Here is a 13,580-nt window from a genome sequence, read left to right as displayed (position 1 = left end):
CACGCGGTGGAGTCGATCAGCCACGTGTTCTGGGACTGTAATTTTGCTCAGCGAACTTGGAACAAATGTGAAACTTTGTTTAGTAGTCTGTCCTCCACTTTCTGTGTGCTTCCTGCGGTTGTGTTATATGGGCTGAAGGTGGGAGGCAGGGCAAATACTAAGAGCTTTGTGTTATGGCTGCTAGTTAGTTTAATTAAGTTTGAGTTATGGAATTCCAGGAATTTGTTAGTCAAGAGGGGAACTGTTTGTACAGTAGATGGGTTATATAGAAGGCTTTTATGGAATTTGAGAGGGTTGGTAGAAGGGGACATAAAGAGATGGGGTTTTCACGCCGCAAAGGAGAAATGGAAATCCATAGTGGATATCTGGGATTGGAAATAGTTTAGAACCTTTAATTTTCTTGTAATTTTGTAAATAAGACTATTGGGGTGAACTTGGGGGTGGCAGGCAATTTGCATAAGGGGCGGGATCATGTAAATAGGGCTGGGGTTGTAAATCATGTTTTGTGTATTTTCAAGTAGGTTGCTTATTTTATGTACGCATATCTGCTTGATGTTAATTGTGGGTTGGTTTTTGAGCATGGGAATTGTATTGGGGTGGGTTGTGTCTATATAAGGGATGAGATTATGATACCTTTTGATTTAGCTGTGTAGTAGTTTTTGTTTTCGACTGTGTTTGTGGATTTATGTATTTGAAGTTTTGGTGTTTTATTTTGTATTTTGTATAATAAAAAAAAAAATCTGTTCTTATCAGTTTAATATCTGATACGTCCCCCATCGGGGGACCACATAAACAGATTTTTGGAACAGGGAGCTGGATCAGGAGCTTGCTCCGTCCTCTCCACGCATCGGCCCAGTATTGCAGCGCCTCCGGGAGCGGTGCACCACCTTCTCTCAGCGGTGAAAAGACAGACGTAGGTAGCTAGCTAGCGAGCAAGCAAGCGAGGTGGACTGGAGCTCCTCCTTCTCGGGTCTCGTCTCTCGTCCATCTGTGTGTCTCTGTGTCTGTCTCTCTCTCGCCCTCTCCGTTCCCGTGCTCGCCTTTTCCCAGGGAGGCAGGCGTGGCTTGCTTGCTTGCTTGCTTGCGTGTGTGTGTCCATCCCCGTCCCCGTCCCTGCAGGCGGGCCCCTTTCGACAGCTGGGCGTTTTCAAAAAACTTAGTATATCCACCTTTTTCTTTCTTTTTTTTCGGCAGGCAGGCAGGGAGGCAGGCAGGCGTGTGCGCGTGCGCGCGCGCATCCCCGTCCCTCCCTCCCGAGAGAGAGCTGCCCCTTGCCTCTGCTGGCGCTAGGCTTGCGCTTGCAGCCGGTTGGGCACAGCTGCTGCCGGTGGGAGGGGCCTAAGCTAAGGAGGCCGGGCGGCTGGCGCCCCCTGCGGCTGCGGTCGTTGTCGGGCCGTTGACAGAAGATCAAAGAGCAGGGCCCCCGCCCGGGACTGGCAGGAAGGCAGGCAGGCAAGAGAGAGGGGGAGCAGAGTCTGGCGGCAGGCCCCTGGCTGCAGGGAGGCCGGCAACCGCGCGGGTCCCGGGCTCCAGAGGAGTCGGCCTGCGCCACTGTGCGCCAGCGGAACGCCCGCGCGTCGGTCCGCGCCTTTGGAGGCATCGCTTCTCGGCCTTTTGGCACGATCCAGGGTCGAGGGAGAGAGAGCAGAGGACACCCTTATCAAGGACAACGCTTTTGGATTTCCTGTGGACTGAACTCGGATTGGATTTGGATTCTCTTTGGATTGCGGTCTTCGGACTCTTTTGCACTAGTGGTGAGTGGGCTGCACTGCAGCCGAAAGGCTGCGCTCCAAAATGGCTGCGGACCCCGGGGAACGGAGGAGGGCCGGGAAGGACCCCAGTGTGAAGTGGACCATCCGGCTCAACTGGAAGCTGGAGACGGAGATGCCTGGGCGGGAAGAAATAGAGGACAACATCTTGTTCGACCTTTTGGGGGTGAGTGTGTCTGATCTGAAATGTGTGCAGGGGAACCGGGCACAGAAATTCCTTGATGTCACCTTTGTGAGCGTGGGGATCTACAGACAGGCTGTCAAGAAATGCACGGAAGTCATTGAACAGGGTAAGATGCGCGAGTACGAGGTTGGTGGTTTGCAGGGGGACAACAAACGGTGGGTGGTGCTTCACATGTTTGAATCCTTCCTCTCGGATGCTGACGTGACGACTTTCCTGCGACGATATGTTGAGGTGAAGAATGGTCCAATTGTCGTCCCAGACACTAAGAAGGTTTGGACCGGTAAGCGGAGGTATGAAGTAGAGCTGCGACGGGATGAAAGATCACCGGACGGCTTTTCCCACCCACCGGCCACCTTCGCCATCGGCTCTGGTAGGGGGTACCTTTATTATTGGAATCAGCCAGAGTTTTGCCGAAAGTGTCGTAGGACTGGACATGGAGAGGGGGAGTGCCAGGAAGTGAACTGTGGGAAGTGCGGCGTTCGGGGGCATTCAACCCGGCAGTGTCCTGTGAAGGAGTGCTCCTTGTGCGGCAACACCGGGCATCTGTTCCGGCAGTGCGTAAAGAGGAGCGCGGACTTCAACAGGGCAGAGCATGAAGGTGGAAGGCTGGCAGGGGAGGACAGGGAGGCGGAAGAGAGACCAACGGGCAGCGGAGGCCCTGGTGGAAGAAAGAAGGAAGGGGGAGGAGAACAGGAACAGGAACGGGAGAAGGCTGACCGACAGACAGAGGAGGACAATGAGCAGCCGGGAACATCCCGACAGGTTGGCGAGGACGAAGGGACCTGGGCGCAGGTGGTGAAGAGAGCACCTGCAGCTCCAGCCCCAGTGGAGGAGAAGAAGGCGGTACCCCTGCAGGAGAAGAGGAAAAAGATGAAGAAGAGAACGGGGGAGAAGAAGAAGACCGCCGAGGGGGAAAATGAGGACGGGAATAAGGGAGAATCGGAGGACTCGGAAGGGATGGAAGAAGAGCTAGAGATCCTGTCCGCCTCGAGTGATTCGGAGCAGGACAGCGACGACAGTTCCCTTCCCCCTGGACAAGGACCAGGACCAACAACCATGAGCACCTATTCAGTGGCGCAGGATATGACGGAGAACGGCAGCCCGTTGGTCACTTGCCAGCCGGACACGCCTACCCCCGAGCAAGACAACATGTACAGCCCTGTGGAAGTCGGCTATATGTCCACCGACGACACTTCGGTAAGTACAGCAGGGGCGGCAAGCTCCCCCGAGAGTGACGCAAACCCACAGGACCCGCCATGACCCTCACAGCGGCGTCAGTCAACGTGAGGGGTCTGAAGAAGCGGGACAAGAGAACGGCGGTTTTTGAATACCTGTCTCAGAGGCAATTGGACGTGGTCTTCCTACAAGAAGTCCACCTCAAGGACCTCAACGACGTGAGGACCTTTCGGAGGGAGTGGAGGAAGGGTCCCTCGTGGTGGAGTGTTGGAGGGGTGAACTCCGCTGGAGTCGGCATCCTTTGTGGCTCGCCAGGTTTCGTCGTCCAGTCGATCAGCTCAGCGATCCCGGGTCGTCTGCTGGTGGTGGACGGGATCTGGAGGAAAACTAAGATCAGGTTAATCAATGTGTACGCCCCAGCAGACAGACGTCAGCAGGGTGCCTTCCTGAAAGATCTGGAACCCCTGCTGTATACTACCAGAGAGCTGATCATTGGCGGCGATTTCAACATCGACCTGGGAGATTCACGCGGCGTGGGAGTTCACCAGTTGAGGTCCTTGATAGCAGACTTTAGCCTCCGAGACGGGTTTCTAAATGTTGCACACCATACTTGGGATAATGGAAGAGGGATCTTCCGACGACTTGATTACATCCTCCTTACTGTTAAATGGAAAATCCTTAGCAGGCAAGTGACCCCTACCTGGTTCTCGGACCATCGGCTGCTATCGATCTCTTTCGGTGTTGAGGACCCCGGCTTCCAGCCTGGATACTGGAAGCTGAACAAGCAAGTCCTGCAGGAGGCGAGATATCGGAAGAAGATCGAGTCGGTGCTGAGAGACTTCGAGAAGAGGAGGGAACTCTTCAGCTCTGCGGTGCACTGGTGGGAATCGTGCAAACAGACTCTCGCGACGGTAACCAGGCGTTACTGCTGGATCCGGCGGAGTCTGGAGGAACGCCAGTGTACCCGACTTCAAGAAGAACTCGAGGCGCTGTACGAGCAGCTGAACCAGGGGGGCGCTTTCAACAATGAAAGGATTATATATGTCAGGAGCCTGCTGAGAGACAAGTGGCTGCAGAGAGCGAAGGACTTCCTCTTCAGGTTGCGGGGAGTATGGAGAGAAGGGGAAGGACGATGCTCGCCCCAGTTCTTCAGCGCTGTGAAGAGACGGCAGGAGCGAAACCTCTTCGATAGTATCCAGCACGAAGACGGGACTGCAGCTACAGACATACCCGGGATGCTGGAGTGTGCCACAGGGTTCTACACAGCCTTGTTCCAAGAGAAGGAGATCGATTTCAGCATCAAAGAGTTTCTTGGAAGGTGTGGGAAAGGTGGCGGAAGACACCTCCACTCTGGTCGGGCCAGTGTCAGGGGCAGAATTGAAAACAGCAATGCTTGGACTAAAGAAGGGCACTGTCCCTGGCATCGATGGCCTACCAACGGAATTTTATAACACCTTCTGGAGTCAACTGGAGCCTCTCTTGGTGCAGGTCAACAATGAGGCCCTGAACAGTGGTGATCTGGGCCTCTCCATGAGGACCGGGGTCATCTCCTTGATTTACAAGGGTGGAAACAAGGCGGACCTGGGCAATTGGCGGCCAATCTAGCTCCTGTGCACTGACTATAAGATCTTAGCCAGGGTGCTGGGCGGCCGCCTGAGAACGGTGATGCCAACGCTAGTAGGAGCAGACCAGACATGTGGCGTGGCAGGCCGAAAGATCAGCTGGACCCCGCAGCTGATCCGGGACACCATCGCTTGGGTTGAAGACAGAGGCCTGCCGCTCATGCTGGTGAGTCTTGACCAGGCAAAGGCATTCGACCGGGTCCACCATGGGATCCTGTGGGCACTCCTGCGGAAGAAGGGTCTGCCTGACGGATTCGTCAGGTGGATCGAAGCACTATATAGTGGTGCGAAGTCCCGGGTATGTGTCAACGGAGCAGTAGGGAGGAGTATCCCAGTAAAGTGTGGTGTGCGACAGGGCTGTCCTCTATCGCCCCTGCTGTACGTCATCTATCTGGAACTCTTGTTGGACCTCCTGGGGGTCCTTTTTCACACCTTGGACCCCTCGGGACTGAACTGGGAGGCCAGGTTCCGGAAGGTCAATCAGAAGCTGGGCCTTTGGCAGCGGTGTTCGCTGACATGGATCGGAAAGGCGCTGGTGCTGAAGGTGGAGATCCTGCCCCTTCTTCTCCACCTGGCAGTAGTGTACCCCCTACCAGCAAGGAAAAGGAAGGAGCTCATACGAGCCGTCTTCACCTTTGTGTGGGGCCACTCGTACGAGCGCATCAGAAGGAAAGACATGTGCAGGCCTGTTGAAGATGGTGGCAGGGGAATTTTGGACCTCCCGACAAAGCTGGACTGCGCCTCCGTGGCAAGCCTCTGCGTGGTCTTGCACAGCAACCCGCCTCATCTGTGCAGCCGTTTCGTGAGCCTCTGGCTCTCGGCACACATGAGACATCTGGCCGCCTGGAGCAACACGACCCCAAAGGCCGAGCGACTCCCACTGCACTACCGCCACGCGGTGCAGTGGCTGCGGGCACACCCGGAGGTACGGGACGGAACAACATCGCTGAGCCATTTAGTAATGTACAAAACAATCATGGTGGAGGACAGGCCAGCGATCCTGGGTGTGCCCAGGGACACCTGGCAGCAGGCCCAACCAAAGGGCTTGGACAATAGGTTAAAAGACATGAACTGGCTCGGTATATGGGGTCGGCTGGCGGTCAGGGCGGTCATGCACTCACATGGCCTGTCCAGACAGAGCCAGTGCCCGAGACAAGGCTGCACAGAGGAAGAGACAGTCCATCATGTTTTCTGGGAGTGCGGGTTTGCACAGAAGGTGTGGAGGTCCAGCCGACACCTACTTGAGCAGGTGGGTCTGGTTTTTCCCCTGTCACTAGCCCTGGTAATGAAAGGAAAGGGCAAGCAAGCGAGGTGGACTGGAGCTCCTTCTTCTCGGGTCTCATCTCTCGTCTCTCGTCCATCTGTGTGTCTCTGTGTCTGTCTCTCTCTCGCCCTCTCCGTTCCCGTGCTCCCTCTGTGCGCTTTCCCGCGTCTCGACTCTCTGGGCAAGCAGGCCGGCCCCCTTTTCGGCTCCTTTCCCGAAGATGGAACACACGCTTCCTTCTATGGCTGTTGATCAGCCTCATTAAGATCTGTGTGTGGGAAGAACGAACAGAGCTGATCAGACACGGCATAGAAGGAACAGTCCCAGGCATCCTCCAGAAGGTAGAGAGACGTAGCAAGAAGAATTCGATGGGACATCAAACGCTGGGGTTTTGCAGCAGTTAAGGAGCGGTGGAAGGACTTGATCACGTGGTGCTAAGGTGGTGGGTAGAATAACAGGTTAAGAATTTTTTGTACTATTTTCTAATAAAAACAAAAAAAAAATCTGTTCTTATCAGTTTAATATCTGATACGTCCCCCATCGGGGGACCACATATTAAACGGATTTTTGGAACAGGGAGCTGGATCAGGAGCTTGCTCCGTCCTCTCCACGCATCGGCCCGGTATTGCAGCGCCTCCGGGAGCGGTGCACCACCACCTCTCAGCGGTGAAAAGACAGACGTAGCTAGCTAGTGAGCGAGCAAGCAAGCGAGGTGGACTGGAGCTCCTTCTTCTCGGGTCTCATCTCTCGTCTCTCGTCCATCTGTGTGTCTCTGTGTCTGTCTCTCTCTCGCCCTCTCCGTTCCCGTGCTCCCTCTGTGCGCTTTCCCACGTCTCGACTCTCTGGGCAAGCAGGCCGGCCCCCTTTTCGGCTCCCGTGCGTTTTCCCTCCAAAAAACTTAGTTTTTTCAGCCTTTTCCCAGGGAGGCAGGCGTGGCTTGCTTGCTTGCTTGTGTGTGTGTGTGTGTGTCCGTCCCTGCAGGCGGGCCCCTTTCGACAGCTGGGCATTTTCCCTCCAAAAAACTTAGTATATCCACCTTATCTTTCTTTTTTTTCGGCAGGCAGGCAGGCGTGTGTGCGGGCGCGCGTCCCTGTCCCTCCCTTGCAAATCCGCCCACCTTGCAAAGATTGATAACGGACAATCACCGCCGTTCCGCCGTTGTTTTAATTATGTGGAGTGATGATGTGTGAGATGTTTTCTTTTTGGAATAAAGTATATTTTATAGGAAAAAAAAATGTGGCTTGACCGCGGCTGTGGGAACAGTTGAAAGGAGGGAAGGTGAGGGTTTTTTTTCCCCAGGCCTGCCTATAGGCTAGGCAGGAGCTTTTTTTGACCTTTTTCTACGTGGCGGAGGAGGATGCAGCCATTTTGAGAGGATGGAGAGAAGACCGAGCGGCAGGGAGGCGAGGCTGAGGAATACAATCCGGTTTGTTTTGAAGGATGATGGGATCCAGGAGTTTGTTCACAGGGATACTTTTGAGGACGTGGTTCTAGAGAAGGCTTTGGGTGTGCACCCGGAGGATACTTACTGTCTTCAGGATTTTCCCGGGAAAAAGGTATTTGACCTCTCTTTGATTTCTGACATTAAATGCAGTGAAGTTTGGTTTATTGCTAATGAGCATCGGAATGAGGAGCCGCTTAAGCATTTTTACGTTGAGCCTTTATTTGCAAGGCAGCTGCGGACATTAACGTTGCACATGTTTAATTGTTATATGGCGGAAGAGGACATTGTGAGCTTTCTTAAGCGCTTTGTGGATGTGCAGGACGAAGGGGTCAAAGTGCTCGATAGGAAGAAATACTGGAACGGGAGACGAAGGTACCGAGTGCGATTCAGGTTCAGTGCACAGGCAAGTGATGGTTTGCTTCATCCGCCAGCTACCTTCACGATTGGATCAAACAATGGGTACTTGTTTTACCCGGGCCAGCCCCTCACTTGCAGGCGCTGTGGGCAAGAGGGTCATATAGCTCTGAACTGTGTAGTGCAGGTATGCAAAAGATGTGAAGGTATTGGGCATGTGGCGTCTGCTTGCACAGAGGACATTAAATGCAATTTATGTGGAAAGTAAGGCCATGCTTATAGGGAGTGCCCGAGAAGGGCTGGGAGCTATTCTGCAGCCATAAGCGGGCTTCGGAAGGATGGGGAAGCTGCGTCTGCGGGCCAAGGGGACTCTGGGAGTGAGGCAACTGACACAGGTGTGTTGAGAAACCCAGCTGTAGATCCACCAGTGGAACAGGAGGCAGCTGAGGAAGGTGTATCAGGAGACAATGGCGGGCGGATGGGAAATGAGGAGATGGAAATAAGTCAATCTGGAGAGGACATCAGTTTTGATACACCTGGACTGTTTTTTTTAAAAGATGCGGTGGATGAGATGGGGGGCATGGCCCTACAGGAAGGCTGGGGGGATAGAATGAAGGAAGAGGAGGAGGATGGTGCTTCGACCTCCAAGAAGACAGTTAAAAGGAAGGCAGCTGTGTCTGAAGAACTTTTTGTGAAAAAAGCGGGCAGAGATCCAGAGGAGCCACCTTCGGGTGGTAGGCAGGTTTCTGAGGCTCCAGCCCCCTCCGTGCTCGGAGGAGGAGGAAGAGGAAAGAGAGGTCTGGGTAGAGGGACAAGGTGAACTTGGTGGTTGCAGCTCCTCAGAATCCACTGGTACACCATTTGTCCCCGAAACTGGAGGTCCTAATGACGGAAGCGGCAATTCTTTCACCCAAGTCTTAGAGGCAGGTGCAGTCCCAAGGCAAGAAGAAGAGGAAGGCCTCTGGCTAGACTCAGATCTTCCCCGTGACTTTGTAGAGCTCTGTAAATGGGACGAGGGGGGTGGTAAGGTCCTGTGGCCCACTGATTTTGAGGAACAGGAGATATCAAGGAAGGACATTCGATACGATTGTGTGCGCAATGGGAGTGAGATCCAGCGCTTCCGGCTGTATGGGAAGACGCACGCAGAAATCGGGTCTAAAAAGCTTCTTTTGAGGGACATTGAGAAACAGTGGCGAGACAATGATGGCATGGCAAAGGAGGCCTTTGCGGTAGGGGCAATCAAGAAAAAAGACGGAATAGTGAAGTACCTAGAGGCATCTCCGGGTTTTCTGAAAAGCTGTGAATGGAGGGACGGGAGCGTAAAGTTTCCTAATCGGGCCGGAGCGCTTAAAAGTATTTTAAGGTCTCATCTGGGGGTTAAGATCGAAGGTGATGGGAACACTAGAAATATCACTCGTTTGTATGTGTATGGGCAAAAGGAGTCGGAAGTCAGGGATGCGTATATCGCAGCTATGAAGATTATTAGGAGATGGGAAGAGAAGACCTAATTTGTATCCGAGATGAAGCTGGTTACTCTAAATGTGAGGGGGTTGAGAGACAGAGTGAAGAGAACTGCTGTGTTTTTTTCCTTGAAAAGCCTAAACTTTGATGTGTGTTTCCTGCAGGAAGTGCACCTGAAGAACGACAAGGATGTTAGAGCTTTTACGAGGAAATGGGACAAGGGTGGGTCTCGGTGGAGTGTGGGTGGGGTACATTCGTCGGGTGTGGGGGTTTTATTTGGTAATCACGATATGATTGTAGAAGAATGCAATGTAATAGTGCCTGGGAGGGCCTTGAGTGTGGATGTGTGTTTTGGTAACAATTTTAGGCTTATTTCGGTGTATGCCCCTGCTATAAGCTCTTTGAGGGCAGATTTTTTTAAAGAGCTATACCCGCTGTGTGCTTCGAACAAAACACTTGTCATTGGCGGGATTTCAATGTTGATCTTGGCAGCTGGGAGGATGCGGGGGGGAAGCAGCTGCGAGTGCTTTTGACACGTTTTAACTTGGTGGATTGTTTTTCCCGAGTTGCAGCTGGGGCAGGGGTGGCGACTTGGAGGAACGCAGCAGGTATTGCAAGACGCCTGGATTATATCTTCGCCTCAAGGGAAGTGACAGTGGAGAAAGCTGCTGTCCAGCTGGTGTGGTGCTCTGACCACGACATCGTTGTGGTTGATTTGCATCTTAAGCACAGGTTGTATGGCAGGGGCTTTTGGCGAATGAATGTGGAGGTATTGAGTGAGGAAGCTTATATTAAAGGTATGAAATCCAAGCTGAATGAGTGGTGGGGAGCGAAGAAGAGCTACATCTCAGCCCTGGATTGGTGGGAGGTAGTTAAGAAAAGAATTAAAAAGTTCACAAGGGAGTACAACCTAAATCGCAGGAGGAGTGAAGTGAAGGAAGGGAGGATCTTGCAGCAGGAACTGAATAACCTCTACACGCAGCTTAATGAGGGGGTGGAGGTAGATATGGAGGACATTGCAGTTGTTAGGGCCAGATTGAAAGCTTACCATAGGCAAAGAGCTAGAAGCTTTTTGTTCAAGGCCCGTATTGATTCCCTGTTGCAGCAACAGACATGTGCCTCCTTTCTGTTCAGGCAGGTGAGGAAGCTTCAAAATAGAAGAAGTATGAACGGGGTCCGTGTTGGTACTGATAAGATAGTGGAGGACACTGATGGCATGTTGGAAGCGGTCCATGTGTACAATCAGGAGCTCTTTTCTGGGGAAGTTTTAGGAGAAGCTTCGGAGTCCGCTGTGTTAGAGTGTATTTCTGCACGGGTGTCGGAGAGTGGTAGGTGTTTCTTGGAAAAGCCTATTAGTTTGGAAGAACTTAAAGAAGCACTAGCCGGGATGAAAAATAGGAAGGCACCAGGATTAGACGGCTTGCCTGCAGAATTTTACAAAACATTTTGGGACATATTAGGACCTATAATGCTCGAAATAACAACAGAGGTCGTCACTAAGGGAAGGTTAGGGGATTCAATGCGTGAGGGGGTCTTGACCTTGTTATTCAAGAAGGGGCAGTCAACGGACTTGGGGAATTGGAGGCCGCTTACTATGTTGTGTACCGATTATAAGCTCATTGCCAAGGTACTGGTTAATCGCTTGAGGGAGGTAATAGGGTGTGTGGTAGGCAAGGATCAAACTTGTGGCGTTAAGGGGAGAAGGATTAGCTGGTCATTACAGCTCATTAGAGATGTAATTGCGTGGTCAGAGCAAAGGAATCTGCCATTGATTCTAGCCAATCTAGATTTGGAGAAAGCGTTTGATAAAGTATCGCACTCTTTCTTGTGGTAAGTGATGGAGCGAATGGGTTTCGGACATACATTTATTGGTTGGTTGAAAACCTTGTATGCACAGGTGGGCAGCAGAGTTGTGGTCAACGACTTCATTGGGAAGTTCGTAAAACAAAACTCAGGAGTAAGGCAAGGTTGTCCTTTGTCCCCGTTGTTGTTCATCCTATATATAGAACCATTTGCGAGGATGATTAACGTTTTGTATGAGCACAAGCTTACCAGGCAGGCCGGATGCCCACGAGCGGATTGCCAAGCAGTCGAGTCGGTTGAACATGTTTTTTGGTTTTGTAATTTTGCACAGAGTGTGTGGGGGAAGTGTTCATTTTGGTTGGGATATTGGAGACAGGTTTCAAAATCAATCTGGCGACCATAATGTATGGTGTTGGGGGGAGGGGGAGAACAAAAAAGGCTGCGTTTGTTTTATGGTTTTTGATTAGTTGTGTTAAATTAGAATTGTGGGCCGCCAGAAATGTGTTAGTTAAGAAAGGGGTGTTGCGGAGTGTGAGGGGTGTTTGGAACAAAGTTGTGTGGAATGTTAAATGTATGATAGCAGCTGATTTGCGTAATTGGAGCTACCATGCAGTAAAAGAGAAATGGAAATCCCTAATGGATATTTAGAAAAGAAAGGATGACCCTGGGTTTTAAATAAGGGGAGTTTTTGTTATTGAAGGGTGTGTGCTCATTTGAATAAGGGGTGGGGTTAGGGTAATGATGTGTGTATTGAAGCTTGTTTTTTTGTTCCCTTACAGGAGTTTGATTTTTGTTATGGAGAACATTGTTGTTGTGATTATGTGTTGATTGTGATGAATTTTGTAATAAAAAAAAAATCTGTTCTTATCAGTTTAATATCTGATACGTCCCCCATCGGGGGACCACATATTAAACGGATTTTTGGAACAGGGAGCTGGATCAGGAGCTTGCTCCATCCTCTCCACGCATCGGCCCGGTATTGCAGCGCCTCCGGGAGCGGTGCACCACCTTCTCTCAGCGGTGAAAAGACAGACATAGCTAGCAAGCAAGCAAGCAAGCGAGGTGGACTGGAGCTCCTTCTTCTCGCGTCTCATCCATCTGTGTGTCTCCGTCTCTCTCTCTTTCTCTCTCTACCCCCCTCCCCGTCTCCGTCTCCGTCTCTGTTCCCGTGCTCCCTCTGTGCAGTTTCCCGCGTCTCGACTCTCTCGGCAAGCAGGCCGACCCCCTTTTCAGCTCCCGTGCGTTTTCCCTCCAAAAAACTTTTTTCATCCTTTTCCCAGGGAGGCAGGCGTGGCTTGTGTGTGTGTGTGTGTCCGTCCGTCCGTCCGTCCGTCCCGAGAGAGCACTGCCCCTTGCCTCTGCCCGCAGGTGCCGACGGTCCGCTTTCACTTGCAGCTCGCTCAGCACAGCTGCTGCTGGTGGGAGGGGCCTAAGCTAAGGAGGCCGGCCGGCTGGCGCCCCCCTGCGGCTGCGGTCGTTGTCTGGCCGTTGACAGGAGATCCAAGAGCAGGGCCCCCGCCCGGGACTGGCGGGCAGGCAGGCGAGCAAGCAGGCAGGCAAGAGAGGGGGAGAGCGGCGTCTGTGAGGCCAGCAGCCACGTGCGGACCGGGCTCCCAATCGTTGGCCTGCGCCGCTGCGCGCCAGCCGGACGCCTGCATGCCCGCCCAAGGCCAGCGTCGGGCATCGCTTCTCGGCCTTTTGGCTCAGATCCAGTAGTACGTGGCCTGACCGCGACTAGAGGACTGAGTCAAGGGAAGAGTTAGCAGCAACGGACGGAGAGGAGAGAGGTGAGTGTCACCGGAAGAAGATTTCCTACAACCTACCAGAGGGAGCGGCGGAGTGGGGAGGAAGGAGGGATGGAGCCGACTCCCGAAGGCGTTTTTGATACGGCAGGGAGGACCCTGGCCGGTGAAGATCTTGGAAGAGCTGAGAGAGGATATGCGAAGGAAGGAGGGAAAAGCTATGCGGCAGCTGCGGCTTCAGCCAGAAGTTCAACGGGAAAGCCATTAGAGGGCGCCAGCAGTAGAGAAGGTCAGCTAAGAAACACCATTCGTTTTGTACAGAAGGTAGAAGCTGGTGAGAGGATTCTAAGAGATAGAGAAGTATTTGGGGAGGAGATAGTCCTTGGGTTTTTTGATCTAGGCCCAGAGGATGTATATTGTTTTCAAGATTTCCTAGGAAAAAAGACATATGACCTGTCCTTGTCAAATAGAATTGTATGTAGCAGGGTGTGGGAAATAGTAAAAGCTAACCGAGACAAGAAACCACTGAGTGACTATATTGTGGAGCCACTTTTTGTAAGAGAGAACAGACCTTTAACGGTACACATGTTTAATCCCTACTTGCCAGAAGAAGATATAGAACTCTTCCTAAGAAGATTTGTGTACATCATCGCAAAGAGCACGAAAGTGATAGATAGGAACAGGTATTGGACAGGGAAAAGGAAGTATTTAGTTCGCCTGAGAACTATCAGTGCACAGGAAGATGGTTTTTTGCACCCTCC

At 52.2% G+C, this 13,580-nt stretch overlaps 2 non-coding genes and 1 pseudogene across 2 annotated transcripts; all 3 read left to right on the top strand.

Moving 5' to 3' along the window:
* Positions 1-706: 706 nt before the first annotated feature.
* On the top strand, positions 707-889 carry LOC148647812 (U2 spliceosomal RNA). Its single transcript, XR_015927148.1, has one exon. It is a non-coding gene; the product is annotated as a U2 spliceosomal RNA (small nuclear RNA).
* A 5,591-nt stretch (positions 890-6,480) lies between these two features.
* LOC148647811 (U2 spliceosomal RNA) lies at positions 6,481-6,671 on the top strand. The gene has a single exon (XR_015926840.1). It is a non-coding gene; the product is annotated as a U2 spliceosomal RNA (small nuclear RNA).
* Positions 6,672-11,910: 5,239 nt separating this feature from the next.
* On the top strand, positions 11,911-12,087 carry LOC148647810 (U2 spliceosomal RNA; annotated as a pseudogene).
* Positions 12,088-13,580: the final 1,493 nt, after the last annotated feature.

This window comes from Lepisosteus platostomus, chromosome 15 (assembly GCF_059453375.1).
Source record: "Lepisosteus platostomus isolate fLepPlt1 chromosome 15, fLepPlt1.hap1, whole genome shotgun sequence".
NCBI lineage: Eukaryota > Metazoa > Chordata > Actinopteri > Semionotiformes > Lepisosteidae > Lepisosteus > Lepisosteus platostomus.
Note: the sequence above shows the minus strand (reverse complement) of the source record. Positions and strands in the feature narration are given on the sequence as shown.